The following is a 14,962-nucleotide window of genomic DNA, read 5'->3' as shown; positions in this document are numbered from 1 at the left end:
CAGGCTGGGTTGATGGTGGGTGACGAAGGGACCTTGATGGCAGCATAGACTGTCTATGTCACGATGTGTGAAGATTTGCATAATGCCCGAATGTTTATGCGAAGAAAGAAGGTGTACCTTTTTTTTTGCTGCTGCCACCAGTACTATGTTGTGGAGTCGCTGTGTGTTTCGTTGTGATACAAAGCAACTTTGTTTGGCCTTCCAAAAAAGAACATGGCTAGAAGTCAGTGATTAAGTTGTATTTACAACACTGTTCCATATCATGTGAGAGTAGCCTAAAATGGCAGTTTCTGTTTCTATAAAGTGGGGCAATTCCAACTTTGCAAAGACAGTCTGGCGCTTCTGACTCACAGTCTGTAAGTATGTTTTCCAATGTAAAGGATTTGCCACTGATGATTCAAAGTGAATCAAACTGAAAAATTCAAAGAGTATTGAGCAGTGTAGAGTAGGGCTTGTTATTTGTCTTTTCTCCAATCACAAATGTAGACATGGTTTTATGATTTTGTGGGGCAATGCAGCAAATAGAAAGTAATTATAAGTCATTATAATAAGTAATTATGTCCCCACTGGATGCAACAAATTCCTCGTTTGTAATGGGTTTTATTGTCTGTCTTGTTGAGTCAGGTCACATGACATCACATCGTTAAAGGATGTGACATTTCCTTCACACGCTTGAGGCATTCGGCCAAACATAACACACTGGATAGCTGTCAAATCAGCATATATCTCACTTTTCAGAACGATGAGCTTAATACATATTTATGCATTTCAGGAGGGCATGGCATAGAGGAAAAACAATAATATACAGTATGCTGAAAACAAGTGTTTTTTTTTTTGTTGTTGTTTTTTTTTGTTTTACGTTATACTGCATAAAAACATTTCATCACACCAAATACACAAAATAATATTATTTTAGCAGCGTCATATGAACCCTTTAACCTGGTTACCAAAGTTTCTTTAGCTTTTTACAATGTTCTTCACAACAACAACAACAAAACTAGTAGTACTAAAAGAATAAGAAGGATCTTTTAAGATCTGTTCTTAGAGGAAACTAAAACTGCTTATTTTATGGCATAGCTGTGAAAACCATCTATTGAAAACTTTATTTTTAAGTGTGTAGAGCACGATGACATAGCGTAGAATTAAGGTAATTAAGCTCAGATTTAGATACTAAATAGATAGCATTTGGAAGCATAGCCTACTAGTCTATTTTTTTCTTGTTTCTTCATCTGGCACGCTACATGGAAGAGCAAAAAAAAAAAAAAAGGATGAAAAACAAAAATAGTGAGAAACATCTTAAACAAGATTAACAACTAGTCTATTTTTTTCTTGTTTCTTCATCTGGCACGCTACATGGAAGAGCAAAAAAAAAAAAAGGATGAAAAACAAAAATAGTGAGAAACATCTTAAAACAACATTAACAAAAGTAAAAAAACAAAGGTGGAACCCGGGTTTGAGGCTAAGCACAGGTTGGCTTCCTGCTACGTGTCACTTCCTCTCATAATGAGTGAGGGGTGCTGTGTGGCAGCAGGTGCTGTGAATAGAACGGTGCTGCTCGCACTCCTTTTCTCTTTGATAATAATCAGCACTGAAACACTGAGAGCCTGTCAGTTAACATCAGCGCTCTAAAGCAGATGTAGCTTTTCATATTTAAACGTGCTTTGACTCCATCTGGTCTCTTACATCACAATCTAAAGCACATGAGCTAGAGTGAGACAGTTTCGCAAGCAGACAATCTTTATGTAGAACGCCAGTGAACGCTAAATGCATGTTCAACATTCAAAACTGACTCGAGTAAAAATAACTTCCTCACATGATTCAGAATTCATTTCCTGCAGTAAATGCTTTCAGTATGTCTGGAAAGAGTTTACAGGTTACAAGACTAGAGATGGGATGAAGTGTTTTTTTATTTATTTATGTTTTTATTAATGTCATATTGTTTGCATGTCTTCTTATTTGTCTATAATCTAGTTATCTACTTATCAGTTGAGCATCATGGCATTTGAAAGTTACAGACCACTAGTTCTGTACAGAGCTCTCAATCATGTATTAACTGAATATGAATGATAGAAGATTTTTCATCCTCTTTTCTGCAGTTTCTCCAGTAGTTCTTCATTGCAGATGACCTTGCTGTCTAATATGCATGAAAATGTAAAACTAAAAAAGAAAAAGAAAAAAAACCTTAACATTGTCAAATAAAAGTTTCATTCATATGGCAGTAAAATGTTTTATGTACAAGTTGCTGTAGGCAGATGTCACAGTTCACAGGCGAGGAGGAGTGAGGAGACAAAGAATCAACTTAAATATTCTTTAATAATAATATTATTAATAAAAATAATAATAATACAAAATAAAAACAAATTTCAGAGAACAGGCAAGGAAAGACATTTGAACCCGGATGAGGAAAACTAAACAGAACAGATCTTAAGAAGGAAACTAAACAAGCGATTCAATCAGACACACCTGAACCAATGAACAATCAAACACCGGGGAACAATAGAACGCAATGGGAACAGGAACAGGAAAACCAAATAAGGGCATAGGAAAACACAAGGCAAAATTAGATCTAAAGGGGACACGAGGGAACCAAAACAACACAACACACACAAAAGAGTCCTTGGGGGTGACAACAACAGAACCAAAAAGGACACTGGTGTAAGATAAATAGAGGAGACAGGAGCTAGCTGACACACTTTTAACTCTTTTTACTCTAGTGCAGGGATCCTCAAATCTGGACCTCAAGATCCACTTTCCTGCAGAGTTTAGCTCTAACCCTAATCAAACACACCTGAGCATGCTAATCAATGCCAATTCATGTCTTTGGGATCATTAGATAATCCCAGACAGGTGACTTTGATCAGGTTGGAGCTAAACACTGCAGTGCATTGGACCTCCAGGGCAAGATTTGAGGAAGGGGGCTCTAGTGAGTATTCCTTAGGGGAGGTTTATTTCTGAAAGGCAATATCTCTAGACACACACTTTAAAGTATATATACAGCCATAAATATTCCGTTGGTGGAATATTTATGGCTACAGGTTACAACTCTTTCAGTAATTTAGTGGGTACAGGATCTAATAAACATGTTGTTGGTTTAGATACAGTGATAAGTTTATTTAGCTCTTCCTGTCCTATATTTGTAAAGCACTGCAGTTTATCTTTGGGTGCGATGGATGAAACTGAAGTGTTAGACGCTGTAGAATCTACATTCACTACTGTGTTTCTGATGTTATCTATTTTATCAGTGAAGAAATTCATAAAGTCATTACTATTAAATGTTGGTGGAATATTTATGTAACCAGGCATTTCATGCCGTCAAGCAACACAGGTAAATTTGAAACAAATGTTTTCACATATACAAAGCTTTTTTTGGCCCAATTGAAACCTAGTTTTTGATTAAATGACAGCTTGAAAAGAGAGGTGAAATAATATTTGCATTTGTGTTTCACAACTTTTTATATTGTTTTTACAGAAATTAGAAAAATCTGCTACTATAAACTGGTTAATGTCTTGTTTATTTTTCATTTATTCACTGTCAAATGTGTGGCTGTCAGTTTGAATAAAGGTGCTAATTAGCAAAAAACGGAAAGGCACAATTAATGCATTTTTCTTTTCCTCACTTTACATTATGTCACAGTATCTCTCAACACAGCGTCTCTTCAAAGCTGTGGGAACTATTTGCTTCATTTTACTGAACAAATCTAAATTGAAAGTAAATCCTGAGAGGACAGGCTAATGCACATGCATGCTTTACTGCCTTCTGGGATATTGATCATCAATGTTCTAATAATCGTTTTTTTTTTTTTTTTTTTTTACTGCTTTATGAATTACCAGCACCACACCTTCATACTTTCAAAACATTTAACCACATTTGTTTTCCATAAGGTCAATGGGGAAAACCGTGGTATTATTATTATTATTATTGTTGTTGTTGTTATTTTCTCCAATGAAGCAGTTCCCTAAATATGTCATGCCAGGACGCTTCAATCTGTCACAAGAAAATATAAAAAACAAAAACAAAAAACAAATGATGACACATTGTCTTATTTTTTTTTTTTAACAGAAGTGCATGCAAATGAGGGAAGATTAAAAGATTACCAGCTTTTGGGGTAACTCTACATTAAGGCTTTTAAGGATTTATCTCATGACTCAAAAAAAAAATAGAGTATTATAACTAGACCTAACCTGTAAAAGTGCACTTTAAAGTAAAGTGAACAACATTTATTTGTATAGCACTGTATACAATGCTGGTTGTGTCAAAGTAGCTTAACAGAGTCAATCAGGAAAATAGTTTGTCAATAACCAAACGAAGGCCCACCGTAATGTAAAGTTAACAGCTGTGAACAATTTATTAAAGGTGCCATAGAATGCAAAAATCACTTTGAACGCAGATGTGTGGCCGCAGTGTGTGAAAACAACAATTATTTTATAATGGTAAAAATCTTATAAAATTGTATAATCCCAATCATTCATAATCAGTCTCTCCACACAAGCAGTTTCTGGTTTCTCACTACTATGATGACATAGTCTGTAAAAGTCCTGCCCATTTGTTATGCTCTCTGCCCTTTTAGCATATACACAGTCCTGGGTGAGAAGTTGCGGTCCACCATTACTGTTTTCTTGCTGTAGCTGCTGGAGATACAATGTCAGCGCCAAAGAGCCATTAAAAGTGTTGTGTGTTGGGATGCACCAACGAACATAGGAGTCTCCATTGATCGCATTTAGAAGGAAAAGTCCTATTCATTTATGCTAACATTTGACACCGAACTTCCTCACAAACAAGGGTGAGTTCAGCGCTGGAGTTGTGCAAAGACTGCTTCTGTAAGAGGGATCAATACCAGTGCTTAATGCACAAACATCCAGACTACGAACAAAGTAAGCATCAAACATCATATTTTGTTTCCAAAAGAGCTTATTGGTTCTCTTTAAGGATAATTTTGCTAATGCTACCATTGTAGTGCCTGTTTTCACTAATGCTGCCTTCATGTGCTACCAGAATGATTGCAAATAGGGATGTGGTAGTTTAAAACTGTATTTTAAAGCAATGTGAAGTCAGTAACACAGTCACCACAAGTTAAAATGTAACACTGGTATGCACTTGAGCATAAGCTCTTGAAGCTCCACCAGGGTTGCCAGGTTTTCCCAACAAGACCTGCCCAATTGATACTCAAAAGTAGCCCAATCACGTTTTGAGGAGGATCCCCCAGTAAAAATTGCCATTTTGGAGATTATGAGCTGAACGCAGGCAGCATATTTTTTATGTATATTTATGCTTTGATTTGAAAGAAAACAGCAAAACAGTGCCTTAAAAAGGATGCTGCTGGCATTCAATGGAGAGCTCATTGTTGGTTCAGATGCGGCTGGTTTTAGAGCACCTGGATCCCTTCTCCGGCTGATGATCAAATTTGTTACAACAATGTAGTGTAAAATCTATTGATCACGTTCATTCATTTGGAGACTTGTGTACTAAGAATGTGGAGCAAAGGGGTGTCCTGACAATTTGTTTTGGCTATCTTGTTTGGGTTATGTTTTGTTTTAGGAAGTTAGGGAAGTAAAATGTATTTTACTTTTGTTACTCGATTAGGTTATTTATTAGTCTCTCTTTCTTTCTAGATTTGTTTTGTTTGTTATTTTGGCCTTTGGGACACCCTGAAGAGATGCTCTTTGTTTCACTTGTTGGTTTTAAATAGATCTAATTACTTATTCTGATTAACATCGTGTACCTGTTTGATTATCGACTGTAGTGATTCGTACTTGGGATTCCATCACAACAAACCAGTCTTATTATTATGCCCTGTTAGGAGTTTTTCCTACTACCCCTAGGCATGGGGCATAATGATTGGGGGCTTGTCAAATTCTATTTTCTAATTTATAAATTTGTTTGATGCAATTTAAGAGGTTTGCAGCTCTGCTGGTGAGTGCAATTTATATTGTTCTATAATTTGACTGACAGGTTTTAATGGGTGGTGGGGAAGTGTAAGGTTTTACATGGAGTTTAGCATAGAAACATTTAGGCAGGTTCCTTCATGTGAGTTCTTGGAGTCATGTCAAAAGACTGATTTGTATTTGGTTCTATGGTGTTCCGGTTATAAAAATGTTGTACGAGACGTAATTGAGGCGGCATTAATACAGCAGGGTATTTTAGAGCCTAGACCTAACGTTGAGGTAGATATGAATGCGGCGACAGGAGATGAAGTTAATACCGAAGCTCCAGCAGTCTGATCCTATGTTGGTTTTGAGATTTGAGGCTGGCTTTTCAGTTGAAGCAGTTAGATCTAGAGATTAAACGTCAGGAACATACTATTCAGCTTCTGCATTTTAGGCAATGCGAGTTTGAGACGCAAGCTAGCAGTCGTTTGTTTGGTCTAGTGAAAACTCAGATGCCAACTTCTACTCCTCCCAATGTTGGTACCTCTCCACCTTCTGCACCTTTGTCTAGGACCACTTACTTCAATGATTTAGATGTTAGTCATCATCTTACTTTTGTGCCCGCATTTCAGGATAATGAGGTGGACTTATACTTTGGCGTGTTTGAGTGTATAGCTGCTGCATTGCGCTGGCCGAGAGTCTTGGCAGCTCATCATAGAGTGCAAGTTAAGTGGAAAAGCCCAGGAGATTTGTTTCACTCTGTCTGTTAGTGTTAGCTTGGATTATGATAAACTGAAAAATTCTGTGTTAAAGGCTTATGAACTAGTGGCAGAACCTTACAGGCAAGCATTTCGCTCACATGTTAAAGTTGCCTGTCAAACTTATGTGGAGTACGCTCAGGAGAAGAACGTGCTTTCTGATAGATGGTGTAGTTCCTGCAGAGTCGATAACTTGGAACAACTTTTTGAATTGATTTTGATTGAGGCTTTTAAAAACTCTTTGCTGGACAAAATTGTTGTCTATTAAGTTTTTACCCTTGCTGAGGCTGCCATTTGTGCAGATGAGTTTACTTTCACTTACATGTCATGAAACATATTCTGCTATGCCTTTGGAAAAGAACGTTACAGTTTCGAAATCACCTAAGCCAGTCATACCAATCAATCAATCACCTTTATTTATATAGTGCTTTAAACAAAATACATTGCGTCAAAGCACTGAACAACATTCATATGGAAAACAGTGTCTCAATAATGCAAAATGATAGTTAAAGGCAGTTAATCATTGAATTCAGTTATGCCATCTCTGTTCAGTTTAAATAGTGTCTGTGCATTTATTTGCAATCAAGTCAATGATATCGCTGTAGATGAAGTGACCCCAACTAAGCAAGCCAGAGGCTTCATACCTGTTGAAACTTGTGAATTCTTTTACTGCCATGACCTTGGCCATTTGATTGGGACGTGTCCTTCATTAAAAAAGGGAAACAAGGGGAAATCAACTAAAAGTGTTGGTTTTGACCATAAGATTGGTGGCCAACTTAATTTGGATATTGACGCAGCGTATGATCCTTTTGTGTGTCAGGGAATGATTTCTCTTAGTGGATCTGAAGAATATTTGTTTGAGTTCTGTTGTAACATCTTAATTGCCTGACCCTGAGGTGCTGTCTATGAGTAGTGGTGCTGAAATTACAAGGTTCTGATATCTGCTGAACAGAAGAAAGACCCTTCTTTATTATGCTGCAGGAAAAGGGCGGTAACTTCTACGGACATTGAAAATTAGTGTAAATCAGTGGGATCGTTTTTTTGGGACAGTGACGTGTTGAAGAGAAAGTGGACTCCAGCCAGGTTGGATGGTTTAATTTGGGATACGGTTTACCTGCTCGTAGTTCCGAAATGTTTATGCAACCAGGTTTTGAGCATAGCTCATGATAATGTTGCTGGCCATTTTGGCATTACTAAAACTTATTATCGAATCTTATGTTATTTTTTTCTGGCCTGGTATTAAATCTGATGTGGTGCAGTACTGTCGTACGCGTCACGTGTGCCAGGTTGTAGGAAAGCCTAATCAAATCATTCATCCTGCACCTCTTTAACCTATTCCTGTTTTTGGAGAGGCTTTCACTTGGATAATCTTGGACTGTGATGGACTGTTAAAGCAAACTAGATCAGAGAATGTCTATTTGCTTACGCTCATGTGCACGATGACTCACTACCACTACTCGATTCACTACTTATTGCCCTGTCTTTCGTCTTGTGTTTGTCAAAGAGTTGTTTGAAGTTTCCCGGTCATATGCCTGGTTTCTCATTCCTGTTTATTCTAGGCTCTGTCTCACTGTTGTTCTTCGCACCTCTGGAACCCCATCCAATCCTCACCACCATGGACCGCTCATCTCAGTTCCTGTGTCACGCTCTCCTGCTGTCTCTACTCATCGACACTTCCTGGGTCACCATCAGACATCTCTACATACCTGTTGTTCCTGCCATTCTTCTCTATTCATTGGACTCTGTTAATAAATCCTATTTCATTTACTTGCACTTGCTTCCTTACCATTATTTCCCATTACAGAACGCTCTGACCAACATGGAAGCAGCAAGTTTCACATCCCTATCCGAATACATCCACCACAGCGTCACCCTATGGATCAACAGCAGGAGACCATCGTCAACACCGGATGCGCTGTCCAAGCGCTGGTGACACAGTTGGGGTTAACGCCACCACGCTGCGGCAGATGGAGACGCTGAAGAGGGACTTCAGCAGCCTGATCGAGACGGTTCGCAGCACGACACCCGCGGCGACGATCGTCGTGTTAGGACCACTGCCCACGTATCGACGAGGACACGAAAGGTTCAGTAGACTTTTTGCTTTAAATGAATGGTTGTTGTCATGGTGTAAAGAACAGAAACTTCTATTTGTTAATAACTGGTATCTTTTCTGGGAGCGTCCTAGGCTGTTTCGCGCTGATGGATTACACCCCAGCAAAATCGGAGCGGAGCTGCTTTCTGACAACATCTCCAGGACACTTCGTTCCATGTGACTAGTAAGTCAATTCTCAAATAACCATTATGATGAGTTTTGTTCCACCCGCTTAAATGATAAAAGTACTTGCACTGTAAAAACTATTAAGACTGTGTCTGTTCCCCGAATAGTGAGGTCAAAATATAAATATAAATATAAATATAAAAATATATTGCAATTAAACCAGAAACATTCTAAAGTAAATGAACAAAAACAATTTTTAAAGTTTGGGCTCATAAATATTAGATCACACCAAAAGCAGTTATTGTAAACGAAATTATCACAGATAATAGTTTTGATGTACTCTGCTTGACTGAAACCTGGCTAAAACCAAATGATTATTTTGGTCTAAATGAGTCTACTCCACCAAACTACTGTTATAAGCATGAGCCCCGTCAGACTGGTCGTGGCGGAGGTGTTGCAACAATATATAGTGATATTCTCAATGTTACCCAGAAAACAGGATACAGGTTTAACTCTTTTGAAATACTTCTGCTAAATGTTACACTGTCAGACATGCAAGATAAATCTAATGTATCTCTTGCTCTGGCTACTGTGTATAGACCACCAGGGCCGTATATAGAATTCCTAAAAGAATTTGCAGATTTCCTCTCAGACCTTCTAGTTACAGTTGATAAGGCGCTAATCATGGAAGATTTTAATATTCACGTTGATAATGCAAATGATGCATTAGGACTTGCGTTTACTGACCTAATAAACTCTTTTGGAGTCAAGCAAAATGTCACCGGGCCCACTCATCGTTTTAATCATACACTAGATTTTATTATATAGCATGGAATAGATCTTACTGCTATAGATATTGTACATCAAAGTGATGATATTACAGACCATTTCCTTGCATCGTGCATGCTGCATATAACTGATATTAACTATATGTCTCAACGATACCGTCTGGGCAGAACTATTGTTCCAGCCACCAAAGTAAGATTCCTGCCTGATCTATCTCAACTGCTATTTGTACCCAAAAAAACACATGAATTAGACGAAATTACTGACAACATGGGCACTATTTTCTCTTATACATTAGAAGCTGTTGCCCCCATCAAATTGAAAAAGGTTAGAGAAAAACGTAATTGCCCCATGGTATAACAGTAATACTCACTCTCTCAAGAAAGTTACTCATAGTCTTGAACGCAAATGGAGAAAAACTAACTTAGAAGTTTTTAGAATTGCATGGAAAAACAGTATGTCCAGCTATAGACAGGCTCTAAAAACGGCTAGGGCAGAGCATATACACAAACTCATTGAAAATAACCAAAACAATCCGAGGTTTTTATTTAGCACAGTGGCTAAATTTAATAAATTACCAGACGCCACCTGATTCAAATATTCCACCAACGTTGAATAGTAATGACTTTATGAATTTCTTCACTGATAAAATAGATAACATTAGAAATACAATAGCGAATGTAGATTCTACAGCGTCTAACACTTCAGTTTCATCCATCGCACCCAAAGATAAACTGCAGTGCTTTACAAATATAGGACAGGAAGAGCTAAATAAACGTATCACTGTATCTAAACCAACAACATGTTTATTAGATCCTGTACCCACTAAATTACTGAAAGAGCTGTTACCTGTAGCCGAAGAACCGCTTCTCAATATCATTAACTCGTTGTTATCTTTAGGTCACGTCCCAAAACCATTAAAGCTGGCGGTTATCAAGCCTCTTATTAAGAAACCTAAACTAGATCCTAGTGTACTGGCAAATTATAGGCCTATTTCAAATCTTCCATTTATGTCTAAAATTTTAGAAAAAGTTGTGTCTGCTCAATTGAGCACCTTCCTGCATAAAAATGATCTGTATGAAGAATTTCAATCAGGTTTTAGGCCCCACCATAGCACAGAAAATGCACTTGTTAAAATTACAAATGACCTGCTCCTTGCGTCAGATCAAGGCCGCATCTCATTTCAAGTCTTACTTGATCTTAGTGCTGCGTTCGACACCATAGATCATGACATACTCCTAGATCGATTACAAAACTATACAGGTATTCAAGGGCAGGCTCTAAGATGGTTTAGATCCTACCTGTCCGATCGCTACCATTTTGTTTACTTAAATGGGGTGTCATCTCATTTATCATCAGTAAAATATTGAGTGCCACAAGGATCCGTCCTAGGTCCTCTTCTATTTTCAATATACATGTTGCCCCTTGGTAATATTATCAGAAAATACGGAATTAGCTTCCACTGTTATGCGGATGATACTCAGCTATATATCTCAACAAGACCAGATGAAACTTCCCAATTATCTAAGCTAACAGAGTGTGTTAAAAATGTAAAATATTGGATCACAAATAATTTTCTCCAATTAAATTCGGATAAGACAGACATATTAATTATTGGACCAAAAAACACTACACATAATCTTGTAGATTACAATCTGCAACTAGACGGATGTACTGTTACTTCCTCTACAGTCAGAAATCTGAGTGTTATATTAGACAGCAATTTGTCTTTTGAAAATCATATTTCCAATGTTACAAAAACTGCATTCTTCCATCTTAGAAACATTGCCAAGCTATGAAACATGTTATCTGTTTCTGATGCAGAAAATCTAGTTCATGCATTTATGACCTCTAGACTGGACTATTGTAATGCACTTCTAGGTGGTTGTCCTGCTTCGTCAATAAACAAGCTACAGGTAGTCCAAAATGCAGCAGCTAGAGTCCTTACGAGGTCAAGAAAATATGATCATATTACCCCAATTTTACAGTCTCTGCACTGGCTACCTATTAAGTTCGGTATCAGTTACAAATTATACTTACCTATAAGGCCCTAAATGGTTTAGCTCCTGCGTACCTAACTAGCCTTCTACCATGCTACAATCCATCACGCACCCTAAGGTCACAAAACGCTTTCAAACTCTGGAATAGCCTTCCTGATAATGTTCGGGGTTCAGACACAATCTCTCTGTTTAAATCTAGATTAAAAACACATCTCTTTCGCCAAGCATACGAATAATGTATCTTTTAAATTGTGAGTGTAGTTGCATCTGATCAAATGTGCATTTTTATTCATTAGCTTGGGTTAAACTTATTTTACTTTGTTGGATCAGCAGCTATGCTAATGATGTCTCTATTTTGTTTCTATGTTTTGCCACGGGATTTAAAGAACACCTGAGAAGAGATGATGCTGACCCTCAGAGGACCCCAGATGATGCTAACCTTGAATCAACAAACAGAACTAACAATTATTGCTAAATGTGTGACTGCATCATATAATAACTATTAATTACTAATATTGATAGTTCATCTTCTAGCTGACTACATCTTGTATTATTATTATTTATTTTTATGTTTTCTAAAATCCTGTCAAACGTGCACAAACTACTAGCTACTACTAAATATTGTAGAAACATAATTTTCTGTAAAGTTGCTTTGTAACTATTTGTATTGTAAAAAGCGCTATACAAATAAACTTGAATTGAATTGAATTGAAAACAGGTGTCCGAGCTCACCCTGCAGATCCAACAGCTGATCACTGCCGCTCCACCGCCCACGTCATCTGTTTCCCGAGCTGTCCCCGAGTCGAACTACCTAACTAACTTGAGGTTACTATCGGGTGGGATCTTCTCCGGGAAGTCCTCAACATCATCCACTCTCCTTCCGGTGAAACTGAGATGGGCCAAAGACACGCACACCCGTCATTCCCTTCTGGTCTCTGGAGTGGAGGGTAACTTCATGGACACTGCCCTAGCACAACACTTGAGACTCCCCATCACTCCTTTACCAGGAGTGATCAGCATCAGGGTTCATCCAACCTTCCTGTTATCCAGCAGGGGCGGGGTTCTTTTTTGTTGGTAAGAAGGATGGTTCTCTGCAACCTAGTATTGATTACAGAGAGCTGAACAAAATCACGGTGAAGAATACCTATCCTTTGCCGTTGATGTCTTCAGCCTTCAAGAGGTTACAGGGAGCATCCATCTTCACAAAATTGGATTTACGTAACACTTATCATTTGGTCCACATCAGGAAGAGGGATGGGTTGAAAACCACCTTTAACATCCCTAGAGGTTACTTTGAATACTTGGTTATGCCATTCAGGCTTTCCAACTCGCCAGCGGTTTTTCAAGCACTCGTTAATGATGTGTTGAGAGACATGGTAGATCAGTTCATATATGTTTACCTGGATGACATCCAGTATTTCCAGGAACACTTGCAACACATCAGACAAGTGCTTCAGAGGTTACTGGAGTATGGGTTTTTTGTCATGGCAGAGAAATGCATATTTCATGCACAGTCCGTTTCCTTCCTAGGTTACATCGTCTCGTCTGAGGGAAAACGTTTAGGTCCTGACAAGGTTAAGGCTGTGATAGATCAGCGAATTCCAGATTCCTGTAAGGCCCTACAGCGGTTTCTGGGGTTTGCCAATTTTCATTGCCATTTTATTCACAATTTCAGCCAACTAGTCTCACCTCTGACTGCCTTGACTTCCCCCAGAACTACCTTCAGGTTGTCTAATACAGCCGAAGCTGTATTTACCAACCTCACGAGCTGCTTCGTTTCGGTTCCCATTAGTGTTGTCAAGAGACCCGGTACTTCGGTACCAAGTTGGTACTAAAAAAAACCCCATTTGACTCTTACTATAGAAAAACTATCACAGGACTCACAACGTCTCTTCAAAGTGTAACAATGAACCGCACAAGACAGTGAACACAAGGGGATAGAAATAGGGTGACTAATGAAGACATAACAGGTGACACAGGTAAAGTAATAATGACAAAACTAGGATAACAAGGGGGCTGGGCAAGGAAACGCGACAACACAAGCACATGGCCCAAAGACAAGGCCATGTGCTTGCACACAAAACACGGGCCTATCATGATCCTGCCTCAAGACTAGAGAAAAATCAAAGACACGAGGGCAGAATGACACCGGTAGTAGCGAGGTCCCGTTCAAATTAATAATATTAATAATAATAATTAATATGATCTATTACTATTTTTTACAGAAACCCTCAATGACCAGACATATCTTAAGCATCACACCCAGTCTTAAGTTCAGTTAAAATGACAAATATGCATTCATTAGGCCTAAAAGCTAATTTTTACATAAAGGCATTGTGATAGAAATATTACTATTATTTATTATAATGTATGTGTTACTGCTCCTACTGTTGAAAAAACTTTTTTTTTAAAGAAATAAATCACAATATTTCTTCCATGTTTTAATTTTAAAAGCAAATCCCCTTTATTTACCAAAAATAAAATATGTTTAAATTTCATAAATTAAAAGACAAATTAAATTTGGGTGAAACTTGTTTACTGTTTTTCATAATTATATAACTTTTAGAAAAACTTTAAACACAATTGTAAATAAGTATAAAGAATGGCATTGGTTTTATTTTTAGTAGGGATGCACCGAATCCAGGATTCAGATTCGGATTCGGCTGAATACTGGGCTTTTTGACGTAGTTCGGTTTCGGTCGAACCTTAGGTTTTTTTTTCACCGAACCGAATCCTAGGCTTGCGCTACACTGGTCGACATCACGCGGCTGTTGATTGCGTGAAGGTGTTCATATCAAGAGGAACAAGGCCCGACAGTTCGCTCTAAACTAAACTGTTCAGGAATCTTGAGCGCCTGGGACGATTTAGGGGCTGTTCACATATCGCGCCTAAAAACGCGTGGAAAACGCTAGGCGTGCCGCCTTCTCCTTTCCAAATCGCTCGGGCAGTTGCGCCCCTGAGGCGTCTGCCTATGCTAAGCAACCATGATGTGCTCTCTCCATGAAGACGCGGAAATTTCAGCAAAGGATAAATGGATTTGAAGCTGTAAAAATCGCTTGCAGTAGCTCTGCTACTAAATTTATTTCAAAATGGCAATCCATATACATCTATGATCAGCTGTTCCTTCATCTTGGCTGATCTTTCAACGTTGTTACGAGAAAGGATGAAGCTGATTGGTTAGTTCTTGTCACATGACCCGCGGTGCGCTTGCAACATTCTGAAAAGTTGAAATGTTTTTAACTCGATGCCGTGCGGACGCGTCTGGAAAAAACGGGCTCGTCGCACCCCGTGCGTGTCGCGACCGTGTCGCTTCCATCATGAGCGCGCATGCCGCA

The 14,962-nt window shown here is 38.4% G+C and overlaps 1 long non-coding RNA gene across 1 annotated transcript; it reads left to right on the top strand.

Annotated features, from left to right (window-relative positions):
- The first annotated feature begins 8,186 nt into the window (after positions 1-8,186).
- Positions 8,187-12,342, top strand: LOC127946592 (uncharacterized). Its single transcript, XR_008151124.1, has 2 exons — positions 8,187-8,899; positions 12,014-12,342. It is a non-coding gene; the product is annotated as an uncharacterized LOC127946592 (long non-coding RNA).
- The last annotated feature ends 2,620 nt before the right edge of the window (positions 12,343-14,962 follow it).

The sequence above is a fragment of the Carassius gibelio genome, chromosome A24, assembly GCF_023724105.1.
Source record: "Carassius gibelio isolate Cgi1373 ecotype wild population from Czech Republic chromosome A24, carGib1.2-hapl.c, whole genome shotgun sequence".
NCBI lineage: Eukaryota > Metazoa > Chordata > Actinopteri > Cypriniformes > Cyprinidae > Carassius > Carassius gibelio.
This window is presented reverse-complemented; position numbering and strand designations above follow the sequence as displayed.